Source organism: Sus scrofa, chromosome 11, assembly GCF_054392235.1.
Source record: "Sus scrofa isolate SSC_HxYL_T2T_F1_AM1 chromosome 11, Sscrofa_HxYL_maternal_Yorkshire_Landrace_v2.0, whole genome shotgun sequence".
NCBI lineage: Eukaryota > Metazoa > Chordata > Mammalia > Artiodactyla > Suidae > Sus > Sus scrofa.
In genome coordinates, this window is record NC_139393.1 from 70,540,982 (window position 1) to 70,557,885 (window position 16,904).

Below are 16,904 nucleotides of genomic sequence, written 5' to 3' on the forward strand. Positions count from 1 at the left end.
TGATAATGGCTTGCTCTTCCCCGTCTGTCTCTCTTCCTATAAGGACACCAGTCATATTGGGTTAAGAGCCCACCCCACTCCAGAATGGCCCCATCTTACCTAATTACACCTGCAGAGACCCTAGTTCCAAACCGAACCACATGCTGAGATTCCAGAATGGGGCCTCATCTATTTTTTTTGAGGCACACCGTGCAGCCGGTCACAGGCACGTATTAATATGCAGACTGTTGGGGGGCGGCGGGGGGCAGGGAGGGTGCTGAGCCCTAATCTCATCAGACATTCAGGGTGGCACAGGGCAAGGATCCTCCCATAGGAGTTCCCATCGTGGCTCAGCAGTAACAAACCTGACTAGTATCCATGAGGACGTGGGTTCGATTCCCAGCCTTGCTCGCTGGGTTAAGGATCCCGTGTTGCCCTGAGCTGTGGTGTAGGTCACAGTCGAGGCTCAGATTCTGCATTGCTATGGCTGTGGTGTAGGCCGGCAGCTGCAGCTCCTAGGATTCGACCCTTAGCCTGGAAACTTCCGTATGCCTCAGGTGCAGCCCTAAACACACACCCACACACACACACACAAAAGGATCCTTCCTGGTCTGGCTCTGTGACGTCCCCCTCATGCGGATGGACGTTCTGAAGCTTCACCTCTAGCAAGAACAGCTCAGTAAGCACATAGCATATCAGCAGGGGGGATCCAGCTGGAGGGGGAGGTATGGATTCCAGAGAATAAAGGAGGGAGGAGGAGGCTAAGGACCAAAACAAAAGCGAAGAGCGTTCACCTTGCAGGTAGGAGACAGGTAGCACCAGCTGTTCAGGAAAGAACGTCAGCTTTTGCATCTCACAGCTCAACATCCTACCCTTTCATCTCATTCACTGTTGGTCCTGTCAGCTCCTTCCTTTACCCCGAGCGGGTCCTGAGGGAAATGAACAAAAAGAAGCATAATAAGTATCGTTTTCCTTTTTCCCTCTTGAACGGCGCCGCCTGTTTACATTTCATTTTGTCCATTGTAGGGGAGCTCAGAGATGTGATGGTTGAGCATTTCAGTGGGGTGATTAGAAGAATCCCCAAACACTGCTCTCTGAGCTTTGCCGTGGCTTTTATTTTTTTCCCATATGTATAATACCCTTTTGGGGGTGCTGCTGTTTTTTGGTTGGGAATAAATGAACCGATCAAGGCCAAAGCCTCTGAACCTGCATAAAGGAGAGCTCAAAGGAAATAACTGTCCTGAAAACTCCCCGAGTTTTCAGCTCTAACTTCTCTGTATTATGTGCTTTGATGGGCTACGACATTCTTGACAGAGAGCTTCGGGGTTAGCATAATTTGCTTTCAGAAGTTAGCCAGCTAAACATCATGGCTCATAATTTCATCCTAAAGTAGGAAATTAAATTTTTCTTTGAGGTAATAACCAATCGACTAATATTTTTAAGATCTTCGATAGACACAAATTGACTTGACATAATTTAATAAAAAGTTAAGAGTAATGGAGGAATATGAATGAGGCGATTGGAAAGTAAGATTGTTTCTGCATTGCCATTTTATTTTCTGGACGATTTATTCAGAAGTGATGAAAAAGCACCTTGTTATCAGACTTATAATATCAGAAGATATTTGGATGGGGACTGCATGTCTGACTAAACGGAATAAAATGAAATGAAAAAAAGACAGTGGAAATATATTCTCTAATATAGTTTTATACTGTGGTTGGATCAAGCTACCTCCTTGCATAATAACCCTATTTGGGATGGTTCAGGGAAAACCCAAAGAGGCCTGTTAAAGGCATTGCCTTGTGCACCAAAGAGGGAGGGGACTTGGTTTGTGAGAGGCAGGTGTGATGAAAAGCATATGGACATCAACCCTCTGCTATGACCTGTCTAGGCTGTCATGGTTATGTGCAACCCTCATCCCATGCCAGCCATTGCCAAGGGCCATGAAGGGTATTGACCCCAACGAACAAAGCCTAGCATTTGACATTTTCCTAATTTTTAACTGCTTGTGCCTTTGCCTCACTGGTTGGTTGATGGGTCTCTTTCAGCCCAGGACCCTCCTACACTTCTGTCAAAAGAGCATGGTTTACAGCTCTGGCCCTTCCGGCTCTCACCTGTCCTTCTTCTCTCACCCCACGTGCCTTACTCCACGACACAAATCCTCTTCCTCCTAGAGCAGCACTTCTCCAACTTTTGTGCTTTTCCAAATCACCCAGGAATGTTGTTCACATGCAGGTTCTAGTCCAGGAAGCTAGGGTGAGATAGAGGCTATTGACTGAGGCCAGTGCTGCTAGTTCCCTTAAGTAGCGAGGATGTAGAAAATGCCCCCATGGATCCCTGCCCCTATGAGTCTGTGCACAGTCTTTTCTCAACCTGGAACTTCTTCCCCTTTCTTTCTTCTTAGGATCTATATAGTCATCTTTTAATACTCTGCTTGAGCCTCAGTTCCTTGAGATGGTCTAGGATGAGACGTACGTATCACAGACACTTCCTCCTCTGAATTCCTGTAGCACACAGTGTCTGGACCAGCCATCTGGCATCCAGCCTGGGATAATTCTATCTTTAGCACCTTTCTCATGTACACATCCAGAATCCCAATTAGACATCCCTTTGAGAACAGTTTCTACATGGCTACCATTGGCCTTTCTCTTACACTTGAGAGCTGCATTTCCAACTACCTGCTGCCTTATTGGAATTCCAAATTCAACTTAGGAAAAACCAAACTCCCTACCTTCTCCCTGTGAAAACTCGCTCAGCCAACCATACTTCCTTCTCAACCAGTTCCATATATGTATTCAACAATACTTCTTTATTCCATAAATAGCTGTGCCTACTATGGGCCAGGCACTAGGCATATGGTGAATGGAGCAAGCAGGAGTCCTTATGACACTTGTCTGATGCCTCAAGGAACCTTGCAGGGCCTCAGCCACCCACAGTTTAAAGGTCACCTTCCTGGAGACCCAGTCACCCAGGGTAGAAACTACAAGGTCACCTTTGGTTCCTCCTTCTAACTCACCACCACAATTATCCAGTTGATTACAAAGTTCTGTTTGTTCTGCTGCTCATACACAAGTTCTCCTCTCCTTTCTGTTCCTCTTGCCACTGTCCTAGAAATGTTCTCATCTTCTCTAGACCTGGTGATGACACCTGTCCCCCTACCCATGACGGATCCTTCTGATTTCAGCCTCTTCTCCAGCTCATCCTTCCTGCCAACCTGAATTTATCCTTGTCCTAAAACTCCCCTGATCGTGGCCCTTCTGAACTCAGAGAGAGATGAATCCACATTGCCCATGCAGTGAAACCCCAACTACACAACATCAAGTTCCTAACACCCCTCTCATCCACTGGCTTTTCCAGCTTTCCCTCCCCCACCCCACACTAGCTTCTACCCACATGCGTGCGTGTGCTGGTCTCCAAAGCCCTGCTCTTTGAAGACGCCTTGTCTTTGCTGAGTGTAGAAGAACTTTCACTTAATTCTTTTACTGTCAAAACATGACAGTTCTTCAAAGCCCACCTCATCCAAGACCCTTCCTCAGTCCTGAGTAACTACTTCCATGGACTTAATTCTGACCTGTGTCACACACTGTCTGTCACACAGTCTTGGATGAGTCGTCCTTGTATATCTGTCTATCATGACCTCCACTAGATTTTAAGGCTGTATTTATCAAGCCCGCCCAGGGCTGAATAGAATTCCCTGATATCCAGGACAAGAAATGGCTCAACAATTTGAGTGTGTTGACTGGAATGAGAGAATTGTACTTTTCTGTGTCCTTGATGCCAAACATCAAGCCTGACTCTTGGAGAGGCCCAAGAAAACAGATTTTTGGTAAACATTTCCTCTTCGGTATCTTCAAAATACACTGTCTTTCCACCTTCCTATAAGCTGATGGAGCCTCATTTGTTTTCCTGTCAGTAGCCATCCTGTCCTTCAGAGCCGCTGCTGGAGCAGCGGTTTTCAACTTTGGCCACATGTTAGAATCGCCTGCACAGTTTTGAAAAATCCCAGTGCTCAGGCTGTGCCCCAGGTGGACTAATTTCATCACAGTCTCTATGGTCCAGACCCAGGCACCAATATTTTTAAAACTCCCACCAGATGATTCTGATATACAGCCGGAGGTGAGATCCCCAGTGCTGGGGAATAGCTCTGTTCCGGGCCCCGTCTCAGGAGAAGGCAAACAGCAGCCATAATACAAGGGGCAATGGGAATTCATCTGACGCCAAACATCTCAGTTGGTAGTCCATCGTGCTCCCCACAGTGAGCCGACACAATTGTCTTTTGAACTACAGCATTGTGTCCAGAAGGCATTGTTAAAATACATATACGCCATACACATATTCTCTCTTATCTCTCCCCCAGGATCCTCTCTCTATTGCAAGAGAGAAAGAGAGGGCGGGAGGAGGATATACGTACCATGGAAGGAGGAATCCATGAGTTCTCCAGCTATGTACAGAATAAAAAGCAAATCTCTGGAAGTGCCCCTGTGGCACAGTGGGTTAAGGATCCAACATTGCTGCAGCTGCAACTTGCAGAGCCGCTTCTATCCCTAATCCAGGAATTTCCACATGCCACGTGTGTGTGTGTGTGTGGAGGGGGGGGTGGAGAATCTCTTTTATGGAAGATGAGAGCCTGGGGAGAAAAAGGTCAGAGGTACAGAGACTGCACTGGCATTCTGGGAACCCAGAGGACTCCGTAGGGACACAAATTCCAAATAAATGGGTGGGGGGAAAAAAAAGCCCAGATCCTGGAGGGCATTTCATAAAAAGGCTAATTAAATAAATAAGTAATAAAATAAATAATAAAAGGTTGGCAGGCTCCAGTCAAAGCCCAAAGAAACTAAGGAGAAGGGAAGCCAGGGACAAGTGAAGTCTACGGGGAAAAGCATCCAGATGTGGGAATTTTTTCCCAGGCTGACCAAAAAAAAAAAACCACCTGGGGACAGAGAACCACAGGGACCCCTCTATACTCTCCTGCCTGGCGAGAGTTTCTGAGAGCGAAATATACCTCGAAGGAACCCCCACGAGGTGGCAATTTATAAAGCTGCCCTGCTCCACACGGATTCTGAAGTAGACAGGTTTCCTTTTGTGGAACCACAAAGCTCCAGGAAAGAAGATGCGTCGTGGAAGCTCCAGAGAGAGAAGCCAACCTCGGGGGGTCTGGGGGGGCGCCTCACCTTCGCTCTGTGACATCCTTCCCGCAGGAACCAGCTTCCCTCCCCATCACCGGGAGCCGCGGGGTCCTCATCCTTTGCCTGGAGCGGGACTATCTGCTAAATTACCCACCGCTCTGGAGGAGTGCAAATCTGTAGCTGGGTTGTGGATCTGGTCTCCCTACTGTGACCCTAACCCCCCACCCTAACTCCCTCTGTCTTGGACTTAAGCAAATTCACTAGACATGAAAACAGAAAGAGGCTGTTACTTAGGGGAATCGGATCCCAGTAGCATAGCCTCCTGACATTCCCTTATGGCTTTGAGTCAGCAGTGGATGTCTGTCTCAGGAACATTCCAGATGACGTTCAAGGAGGCCAGGGCAGACCAGGAATTAAACCACACGAATCAGGGAGTTCCCGTCGTGGCGCAGTGGTTAGTGAATCCGACTAGGAACCATGAGGTGGCAGGTTCGATCCCTGGCCTTGCTCAGTGGGTTAAGGATCCAGTGTTGCTGTGAGCTGTGGTGTAGGTTGCAGACTCGGCTTGGATCCCTCGTTGCTGTGGCTCTGGTGTAGGCTGGCAGCTACAGCTCTGATCAGACCCCTAGCCTGGCCCTAGAAAAGGCAAAAAGACAAAAGAAAAAAAAAACACACAAATCAGAAAGGCTTCAAAATAGAAAACAAAGGCCAAGGATGCCAAGGAAAGGACAGGGAAGGAAACAAGACAGAGGCAGGAAACCAGGGTCCTGCCTGAGCAGTTTGGGGCCCCAGACATGCATTTCCACCTGCCTTAACCACCCCTCTGTCACCTTATGCGTGAAGCAGTGAGGCACAGAGGACATGGTGTGAGCGGAGGTCACTCATGTCGCAGGACTGCTCCAATCTTGCTGAGCTGGGTTTGGGCCACAGAGGAGGAGGGCAGCGTGGGCACGGAGTGAGCAGGCACGGGGCTCTGGGTTCTTCGGCTCAACCTTCACCCCCTCAAATGCTACAACATGTTGGCTGGACACCTTCTCTGCCCCCTGCAAATCCACCCGCCCCTCTTCCCCAGCCTCTCTGGCCCTGGAAGGCCCATGACACCGGCCGCTTCCACGGGCTCCCCTGTCTTCAGGCTCCAGTCAGGCCTGGCCAACGGGAGGTGCTCTGGAGGCAAGCGGGACCCCAGTGTCCACTCCCAGGGCTTCTTTCCTGTGGAGTTGCCGACTGGCTGAGCATCTCAACGCGGGGTCCCATCTCCCCACCTAGCTCTCTCCTTCCCCTTTTGGCCGGGGGGGGGCGGTGGTGGTAACTTCAGCCCAGTGGTGCTAACCTTGGCTTCTGCACCACGTCTTAAGCACATCCACTGCTCTGCTCTCGCCTTCGTATCCAGTCCCTTATGGAACTATCTTCAAATCACCCAGGATGAGTTGCGCTTCTGTTTCCTTCCAAGGCCCACCTGACACAGCCCTCCAGGCCAGGATGGACCGATAAGAAATTGCATCTTCATTGTCCCACAGAGGGATGTCCTCCAGGTGCTAAGCCACTGAGGCATCAACCTTAACTTAGAAATGTCTAGAAATGCCCCAAATAGACATGAGAGAGTCTCAGGCACTGGAAGAATCTGCTCAGTGTCTATAAAACTGTGAAAACCTTCGCTGAAGGAAGGGAAAGGAAACTCTTTCCTCTTGATCTTAAGTCAGTCCTCGGCTCCTGAGGAGCAGCAGTGATCCCTGCCATGAGGCATAATCTGTAATAACAGGTGGCTCCGGGAGGGATCCCCTTCCTTTCCCAGCCAGAAGCGGAGAAAAGGAAGTGGATACAAGTTACCTGGAAAGAAAAGGAGGGAGATACTCATTTGCCGCTGTGAGTCACTTTCCATCACAGAGTGTGACCTTTTTTCTGCCGAGCCACCCAGCAGTAGGCGTACACTGGCGTGTAGCATTAAAGCTCAGAAGCCACCGGTAAGCCAAACAAGTGCAGCTTTCTCTGCATTCATGTCCTGGAACCTTTTTTTTTTTTTTTTTTTTTTTTTTCATGATTTCATCCAAAACTGAATTTGGGTGGAATTGAATGTTTAACAAATCATGAGTGTTTGATGGAACGTGAGATTGCTTTATCCTCCCCCCCCCATCCCCAGACCCTCACAAAAATGCGATGCCATCCCTCATTTGGGGATTTGGGGGCGCAAATAAAACAGTCTAGATCTAGGTCAGCAGAAGGTCTGTTTGTTCCGTGGAAGTAGGCCTCCCTGCTAATTAACACTTTCCGGGGGGAAAAAAATATCATGAAAGATGCGTGCGAGGAACATATATATCCCTCTTTAAGTGGCACCATTTCAGATTTCAGCAAACTAGCTCTTACCCCCTTTGAATTGGAACAGTCCTCACGTGTACTGAAAATTAACATGCTGGAAGGCTTCGAAGGCTGAAAATTCAGCCAGTTACCTGACAGACCTAATTAAATTTACTGGACTGTTCATTAGGAGTTACTAAATGATGGCGCCAAAGCTTTAACTCTGCCATTTTTGCCTCAAGAATGAAAATAGTGTGGAAAGAGAGAGGTAGCCAAGATGTCATCTTGGCTCCTCTTCCAGAAAGCGGTATGCAGACCTTGCCATCGTTCATATCATTGATCCAGTGATGCTGAAGAAATAACGCTTGCCTCTAAGAGCCTAAACTGTACTTTCTTTCCTCCTTAATTGCCCAGACCCCACGGTCACATAACAACAGGCCTGAAGAGCAAATGAACTTGCACCTGTGGCCAGGTGTGCTTTTTAAAAGCAATAAATGGTTTCCCGTGAACATTTTCTCCCCCAGATGCTTGGCTTCTGAGGCATCTTGTACAGAATAACATGTTCAAAAGCTTGTTCCTTCCCCCACATGGTCATCTGTCTAAATGTTTGCCCTTTAAGGAATGAGCAAATTCTGATGGACTTCACATCCATCATTATGTAAGTTCTTTTTCAAAATTGCGAGGCTTTCTCCATAATGCAACAGTCAACTGAAAAAAAAAAAAAACCTTGCCGGAACGTCTACCATGCATTCAACAGCCAGCTTACTGCCAAAAAGGTACAGAAATATACAAGAGACTCTTCTTTACCAGGGGCATAAAGATGTTTTATAGAGGTAGTGCATCATCAAAGGAAACAATAAACAAACCAAATGCATGAGATACTGATAAAATAAAGTGCTCATTTGTGTGATAGGATGATCACAATAGATGTGACTCTTGAGGCTCCAAAACTCTCCAATTCTATCTGCTGCACCAATAATAGCAAAAAAAAAAAAAAAACAACTAAAGGTTCTGGACAGTATATTTTTTTTTTTATTTTCCCACTGTACAGCAAGGGGGTCAGGTTATCCTTACATGTATACATTGCAATTACAGTTTTTCCCCCACCCTTTCTTCTGTTGCAACATGAGTATCTAGACATAGTTCTCAATGCTATTCAGCAGGATCTCCTTGTAAATCTATTCTAGGTTGTGTCTGATAAGCCCAAGCTCCTGATCCCTCCCACTCCCTCCCCCTCCCATCAGGCAACCACAAGTCTCTTCTCCAAGTCTGGACAGTATATTTTAATCTATGCATGTCCTTAGCACTGTGCCTGCTTCTCAGTAAGTTCTGGGCAAATGTTGAATGAATGAATATGTAAATGAACCCAAAATGGAAAGGAAGTAGAAAGCGGAATGCATTGGCATTTTCCAGGAAGGCTTCAGGGTTCAAATGGCTCTTGAACTAAGCTATTAAGCAGAGTTCTAAACTCTCGTTCCCTCAAGGTAAATCCAGCAATATGGATGTGTGCCATTCAGCCTGCACAGTGATGAGGATGCTGGTGGTGATGATGGTGGTGGTGGTGGTGGTAGTGATGGTGATGATGATGGTGGTGGTGATGATGGTGGTGAGGATGGTGGTGATGGTGATGATAGTGGTGAGGGTGGTAGTGATGGTGATGATAGTGGTGATGATGGTGGTAGTGGTGGTGATAGTGATAATAATGGTGGTGATGATGACAGTGATGGTAGTGATGATAATGGTGGTGATGATGATGGTGATGATGGTAGTGATGGTAGGATGATAATGGTGATGATGGTGGTGGTGGTGGTAGTGATAATAATGGTGGTGATGATGACAGTGATGGTGGTGATGATGATGGTGATGATGGTAGTGATGGTGATGATGGTGGTGGTGATGATGGTGGTGGTGAGGATGGTGGTGATGGTGATGATAGTGGTGATGATGGTGGTGGTGGTGAGGATGGTGGTGATGGTGATGATAGTGGTGAGGATGGTAGTGATGGTGATGATAGTGGTGATGATGGTGGTGGTGGTGGTGGTAGTGACAATAATGGTGGTGATGATGACAGTGATGGTAGTGATGATGATGGTGATGATGGTAGTGATGGTGATGATGATGGTGGTGATAATAATGGTGGTGGTGGTGGTAGTGATAATAATGGTGGTGATGATGACAGTGATGATGACAGTGATGGTAGTGATGATAATGGTGATGATGGTAGTGATGGTGATGATGATGATAATGGTGAGGATGGTGGTGATGGTGAGGATGGTGGTGATGAAGGTGGTGGTGGTGGTAGTGATGATAATGGTGGTGATGATGATGGTGATGATGGTAGTGATGGTGATGATGATGGTGGTGATAATAATGGTGGTGGTGGTAGTAGTGATAATAATGGTGGTGATGATGACAGTGATGATGACAGTGATGGTAGTGATGATAATGGTGATGATGGTAGTGATGGTGATGATGATGATAATGGTGAGGATGGTGGTGATGGTGAGGATGGTGGTGATGAAGGTGGTGGTGGTGGTAGTGATGATAATGGTGGTGATGATGATGGTGATGATGGTAGTGATGGTGATGATGATGGTGGTGATAATAATGGTGATGATGATGATGGTGATGATGGCAGTGGTGGTAGGATGATAATGGTGAGGATGGTGGTGATGGTGATGATGATGGTAGTGGTGAGGATGGTGGTGATGAAGGTGGTGGTGGTGGTAGTGATGATAATGGTGGTGATGATGATGGTGATGATGGTAGTGATGGTAGGATGATAATGGTGATGATGGTAGTGATGGTGATGATGATGGTGGTGATAATAATGGTGGTGATGATGATGGTGATGATGGCAGTGGTGGTAGGATGATAATGATGATGATGGTAGTGGTGAGGATGGTGGTGATGATGGTGGTGGTGGTGGTAGTGATGATAATGGTGGTGATGATGGTGATGATAATGGTGAGGATAGTGGTGATGGTGATGATAGTGGTGATGATGGTGGTTGTGATGAAAAGGAAGGCAGTGGAGAGAGAAATGAAGAATCAAGGCTTCCAGATTCAAATCTATACATTTCTGTTGTAAAACAAGATCTACCTCTTTGGACCCCCGTGTTTGTGTGGTGTGATGCCTGGATCCTCCCTTTCTTGGGGTGTTGTCTCCCCACTTTGCCCCATACTCCACCCACTCAGCTCTCTCCCCAACCAAAGCCAGGTGTCAATTATTTTTCATTTCCACATGGATGCTCTTGCTTTCTTCTGGAAGAGAAACACTCCTCCATCCATATACTATCCAAGGGGAAGAAATGAAAGATAGTCCACGAGAGAGTCACATTCCCCTTGAAATATGAGAGTATCTCTTGAGAAAATGAAGACATCTCTAGGCCATTAATATTAGCCCATGGGTGTCTATCAAAAGAACAGAAATTACCTCCTTACAGTATCAATTACCTCCTTCTAGGTGAGACTTCCACAAGCAGCGTATCTATAACTACAACCAACTCCTCACCCACCTCCGCCGCCGTCTCCACTTTTTTCTTCTTAGCACTTTCTTACTCTAACATGTATGCTACTAGTCTATCTGTTTATGGATGGAAGTCTCTAGTGAAAAGGTGACTCCATAAAGGAAGGGATTTTTGTCTTTTGTTCCTCATAACCTCATCCGTCGTACCTAGAACCGTGCCGCGAACACAGTAGGTATTCAATGAATGGATGGATGAATGAATGAACTCGGCCCACTTCTCCTTTCTTTATCTGCATGGTCTCTGCCTTAAAGGATGAAACTAGTGCGGCCAGGCAGAGAGGACGAGACGGCTCTGTCAGTGGAGAAGGTTACTTCCTGGGGGTAGCACGGGCAAAGGCTGGAGAGATCGGGGGAGCACGGGGAGAGAGAGAAAGGGACTCTGTAACCGCAGCAGAGTCGAAACAGTGTCTGTGTCGTGGAGTTCAGTTAAGACTCCATCACAGGCATGAACAACCCACTGCCCAGCTGTCCCATGTCATCAGTCCCCACCATTGTCCATCCTGGCTTGGCATTCCCATACCTATGCGTCCTTCTGGATAACATCTTGGTTGTTCTACAGGCCTCAGCTGAGGCTCCAGAAAAAAAGGCTAAACTGCTCACAGTAGTGTAAAACACTGTACGATCTTCTGGCCTCAAATCCTCTCTCTCCAAATTACGGACTATAGCCTCCAGTCCTATCCAGCTCCTTTCTAAAGCCTAAGGGGGCTTGGCCCACATGAGCCTTTGAACATGAAGTTGGTTTTTTTCTTTCTTTTTTTTCTTTTGCCTTTTTGACTTTTTAGGGCTGCACCCACAGCATATGGAGGTTCCCAGGCTAAGGGTCCAATTGGAGCTGTAGCCTCCAGCCTACACCACAGCCACAGCAACGCGGGATCCAAGCCTCATCTTCGACCTACACCATAGCTCACAGCAACACCAGATCCTTAACCCACTGAGCAAGGCCAGAGATCAAACCCGCAACATCATGGTTCCTAGTCGGATTTGTTTCGGCTGCACCACGATGGGAACTCCTGAAGTTGTTGCATCTAACTGGAGGGCCAGGCCTGCCTCATTGTAACATTCTTCAAGATGCAACTCCCGTAGCCCCCATGCATCTGGCAGACCCAGGCCCCCCCGCTCTGTACTCCCTGCCATCTGATACTCCTGCTCTGGTAATACTCACCGGGTGGAAGCAGCACTTATCTGTAAGACAGAGTATGAACCTACATGCAGGCTGTCCTGTAATTAAGGTGCCTACAGCACTCTCAGCCACCTGTATACACCCAGGCCCTGAATGTGCCACCCTCGCTTCTTGGACCCTGTCTGGAAATTCACTGGTCCTCTAGTTCAGTGGTTGCTGCCCTTGGGTACCACCGGGTACCTATTTTCATTGATCCTGATTCAACCACCCTCCTCCCTTTGCGGTGGTTTATGTGCTCTTCCATTTTTCCATTTGCCCTCACTTTAAACAACTTTGGGTCATAGGTTTCTGCTCTGCAGAAAACCGACAACTCGTCTCTCGACGTGCAAGCTCCTATCCCTTTCCGCCCAGTTTCTCTCAGCACTGACATCACACGGTGCTCGTGTCTGTTTGGATATCGAGACCTCTCCAGTAGAGAAGAGACGGTGTCCTTTTCATCCTTGTAGCTCCAGTACCTAATGGAGCACTTCATACAGAGAAGGTCCTTGACACGTGTTTGTTGACTGAATGCAGGAACATGTGCAATAGTACAGCCATGCCCTTTGCCCTTTAAGGAGAAGGACCACGAAGAAAGTTGTGGCAGTAGAACTACATATTTTAAAAACTTGGAATAAAATGAAGTCATGAAGCCAAATGTGCCTTGGAAATATCACGCAGTCTACTCCTTAATGCTGGGGGCGGGGGGCAGGAGGGGGAGGGTCTCCGTTTTCTGGTTTCTTATATATCAGCTTTGGTTGGGGGCAGGGATGAGCAGAGACGGGGATTGGAGGGGAGACAGAGGACAAGGCTTGTTAGCAATGCAGATTCCCAGGCTACCCCTCTCACGGCTGAGTCTGTGCTCACAGCACTCTGAACAAGAACCTGAGTACAGGTGACCCCAGAACCACCTTGCCAGACCCACTGTTCATTTGAAGGGACCACTGGGGAATTCCCATAATTGCCCAGGGTACTCATTGTATTTTCCTAAAATTCTCTTGGGTAAGTCTGTTTCCTATGGTTTCATCTTCAGGAAAGTCTATTTAAAAACAAACAAACAAAAAAAACTATCCCACATAAGCGAAGATGCTTCTCAGATTCTTGGTCACCTCTTCAGACCAGTGGGAGTAAAATCAAGCCCTGGGCATAGTCCTAGCTCCTCGGAAGTCTGGGCTTTCCTCTCGATCATACGAATAATGGAGGAGAGCTTAGCGACACACCCTCTTGTAAATAACTGGCAGAAATAACAGCCCACTTTCAACTATCTTCGGGAACACCCTTGGAAACCCCTCCCTCCTCAAAGTAAATAAATAAATATATGAGAAATGGCCCAAGCTTTTTTTTTTTTTTCATGTCTGTAAAAAAGACATTAAAATGTCTGTAAAAGTCATTCATTTTGACTCGTAGAGGAGAGTTGGTTTTCCACGTCGAAAATAATTTGAAGAAGTAAGGAAATGAAAACTATTTTCAAAAGGCTATTTAATTTTCCCTTTATTGTAGTAAAAAGAATGAAGAGAATGAAGCATGTCGGCATTTGTGATTCATGGGCCACTGTGGCATATTCTAAAAATTCAGAAATAGCTGCTAATGAGAAAAATGCAAAAATCAAATTGGTGAATCTTACACTTATTCACTCAGGAGGGAAAACAAAACCAAACAAAACAAAACTTGAGCCGTGAAGGTGCCTTCCTGGAAGCAAAGACTCACACCGATAGACAGAAGCCTGCATGATATGGCTGGTGAACCAGGGAAGAAACAGAACCCTTCAAAGAAGGGCCAGGAAAGCAACCCAGGACTGAGGCTAAGGCCACACAATCCCCATCCTAATTACTTATATCCACAGCTCCTTTGCCTGAGATCTTTTTTTCTGAAGAGATGAAAGTTATTCTCTAAGAACCACTGCTTAGCCACCAAATCTATTAACAGACAGCCCCTGGCGTTTTAGCTTTCAGATTCCCATGCATTTCCAGTACTGTTTTTATACTTATCTGCAGTAAAAAGGTGATTCCTCTGAGTGTCTTGGATTTGGATGAATCTGACTTACCATCTGGCATCTTCTCCACCTATTCCCAGGCACACGGTACTAGGAAAGGCAAGGCTCTTTCAAGCTCCCATGAATTCCTGTGGCGGGGGAGAGGGGGTTGGATGTTGGCTTTCTTCACTACTTTCCATTTCATAAGAGAAACTATCTCAAGGAGAGGCTTTCTAACACACTTTTGTTCGATACAGACCGTTAAATATGTAGGGCTGTATTTCCAGCCAGTGTGTGTAGCCCTGTTGGGGAATTCTCCCTTTGTCATGAAAACCCAAAGGATGAGCTGGTCCAAGCAGCTCTATAAATAAAGACCCAGGACAGGAACACTTTTCTCATTAAAGCCAAGAGGAGGTTTTAGGACTCATTTTTTTTCACACTTGCATTTTTGAGGAACAGCTTAGATTGGATGGCGGCATACATCTAGAATATTCGCGGCACCACCTAAAAATTACTTCAGCTGATAGTTGATAGACAGACAGATAAATAGATAGATAGAGGATATAGATATATAGACAGATATAGCTATAGCTATAGATATAGATATATGATAGATAGATGCAGTCAAGAGCAATAGCCACTGATGTGTATAACTACAAGAGTAACTGGATAAACAACATTTGGTTCTTTGAACCTCTTAGGGGAGGATGCATTGATTTAAAATATTAGACCAAGGGAGTTCCTGTCGTGGCAAAGCAGAAACGAATCCAACTAGGAACCATGAGGTTGCGAGTTCAATCCCTGGCCTCGATCAATGGGTTAAGGATCCAGTGCTGCCCTGAGCTGTGGTGTAGGTCACAGATGTGGCTTGGATCTGGCGTGGCTGTGGCGTAAGCCGGCAGCTGTAGCTCCAATTCGACCTCTAGCCTGGGAACCTCCACATGACGCTTGTGTGGCCCTCAAAAAAAAGACCAAAAGACTAAATAAATAAATAAATAAATAAATATTAGACTAAAACATGTGTAGTCTTGTAATTATTTGGAAGGTTGCTTTAACCACGGACATTGTTAGAAAAGGCCTAGAAAAGAGGAAATTACTTGCAGGACTGCTCATACCATAGTGGTATCAGAAAAGGTTGGTAATTAGGAAATTGGGAGGCAGCAAGAATTCTAGGGGTATTGGAGAATATCTAGAAAATTAGCACAGGCCAGTAATTGGGAGGGAATACCAAGATTTCCAGAGATTGTACTGTCCCCTCCCTAAATATGTTTTCTAGCCTTTTGAAATCAGTGAGGCCTACCATTAGGACATACTGCTTTTATTTTTTATTTTTTGTCTTTTTTTTTTAATGATTTTTATTTTTTCCATATAGTTGTGTCTTTTTTTTTTTTTTTTTTTTTTTTAAGGGCAGCACCCACAGCATATGGATGTTCCCAGGCTAGGAGTCAAATAAGAGCTGTAGCCACTGACCTATGTGACAGCCACAGCCACAGCAATGCCAGATCTGAGCCCCATCTGTGACCTACACCACAGCTCACAGCAATGCTGGATCCTTAACCCACTGAGCAAGGCCATGGATTGAACTTGAGTCTGCATGGATACTAGTCAGATTCATTTCCCTGAGCCACAACAGGAACTCTGGGACACACTGCTTTTAGAATGAGTAGAAACATGCCAGCTGGCCCAACCTGTTGAAATGGTTAGCTTAAGACTGCAGGATCTGGTGTTCCTGTCATGGTGCGGTGGAAACAAACTAGGAACCATGAGGTTTCAGGTTCAATCTCTAGCCTCGCTCAATGGGTTAAGGATCCAGTGTTGCCGTGAGCTGTGGTGTAGGTCGTAGATGCGGCTTGGGTCCTGTGTTGCTGTGGCTCTGGCATAGGCCCGCAGCTACAGCTCTGATTTGGCCCGTAGCTTAGGAACCTCCATATGCCACAGGTGCGGCCCTAAAAAATGAAAGACAAAAAAAATTAAAAATTTAAAAAGACTACAGAATCTGGAGCCCAACTGTCAAGATTCAAAACCAGGCCCATCGTACTGAAAGACTGTCTTTTTTCTATTGTGTATTTTGCCTCCTTTGTCATAGATTAATTGACCATAGGTGCACAGGTTTATCTCTGAGCTTTCTACCCTGTTCCACTGATCTATATTTCTGATTTGTGCTAATGCCATACTGTTTTGATTACTGTACCTTTGCCATGTAGTCTGAAGACAAGGAGCCTGATTCCGTTTTTCTTTCTGTTTTTGGCTATTTGAGGTCTTTTGTGTTTCCATACGAATTTTAAAATTTTTTGTTCTGGTTCTGTGAAAAATGCCATTGGTAATTTGATAGGGATTGCATTGAATCTGTAGATTGCATTAGGTAGTATACTCATTTTGACAATATTGATTCTTCCAATCCAAGAGCATGGTATATCTTTCCATCTGTTTGTATCATCTTTGATTTCTTTCATCAGCATCTTACAGTTTCCAGGGTACAAGTCTTTTGCCTCCTCAGGTAGGTTTATTCCTAAGTATTTTATTCTTCTTGATGCCATGGTAAAGGGGATTGTTTCCTTAATTTCTCATGCTGATTTATTAGTGTATGGGAATGCAAGAAATTTCTGTGTGTTAATTTTGTATCCTGCAATGAATTCATTGATGAGCTACAGAAGTTTTCCGGTAGCATCTTTAGGATCTTCTGTGTATAGTGCCATGTCATCTGCAAGCAGTGACAGTTTTACTTCTTCTTTCCCAGGGATTCTCATACTGAGTGAAGTAAGTCAGACAGAGAAAGACAAATACCATATGATATCACTTATACGTGGAATCTAATTTTTTTAATGATACAAATGAACGTATTTACAATACA

General features: G+C 45.9%; 1 protein-coding gene and 1 long non-coding RNA gene across 3 annotated transcripts in view; one reads left to right on the plus strand and one right to left on the minus strand.

Moving 5' to 3' along the window:
* Positions 1–16,904, plus strand: part of GPC6 (glypican 6) — a 1,126,030-nt gene that overhangs the window by 1,067,220 nt on the left and 41,906 nt on the right. The window lies entirely within an intron of this gene.
* On the minus strand, positions 1,441–14,345 carry LOC146398672 (uncharacterized). The gene is made up of 2 exons (XR_014819713.1): positions 14,126–14,345; positions 1,441–5,741 (listed from the first exon to the last, which is right to left on the minus strand). It is a non-coding gene; the product is annotated as an uncharacterized LOC146398672 (long non-coding RNA).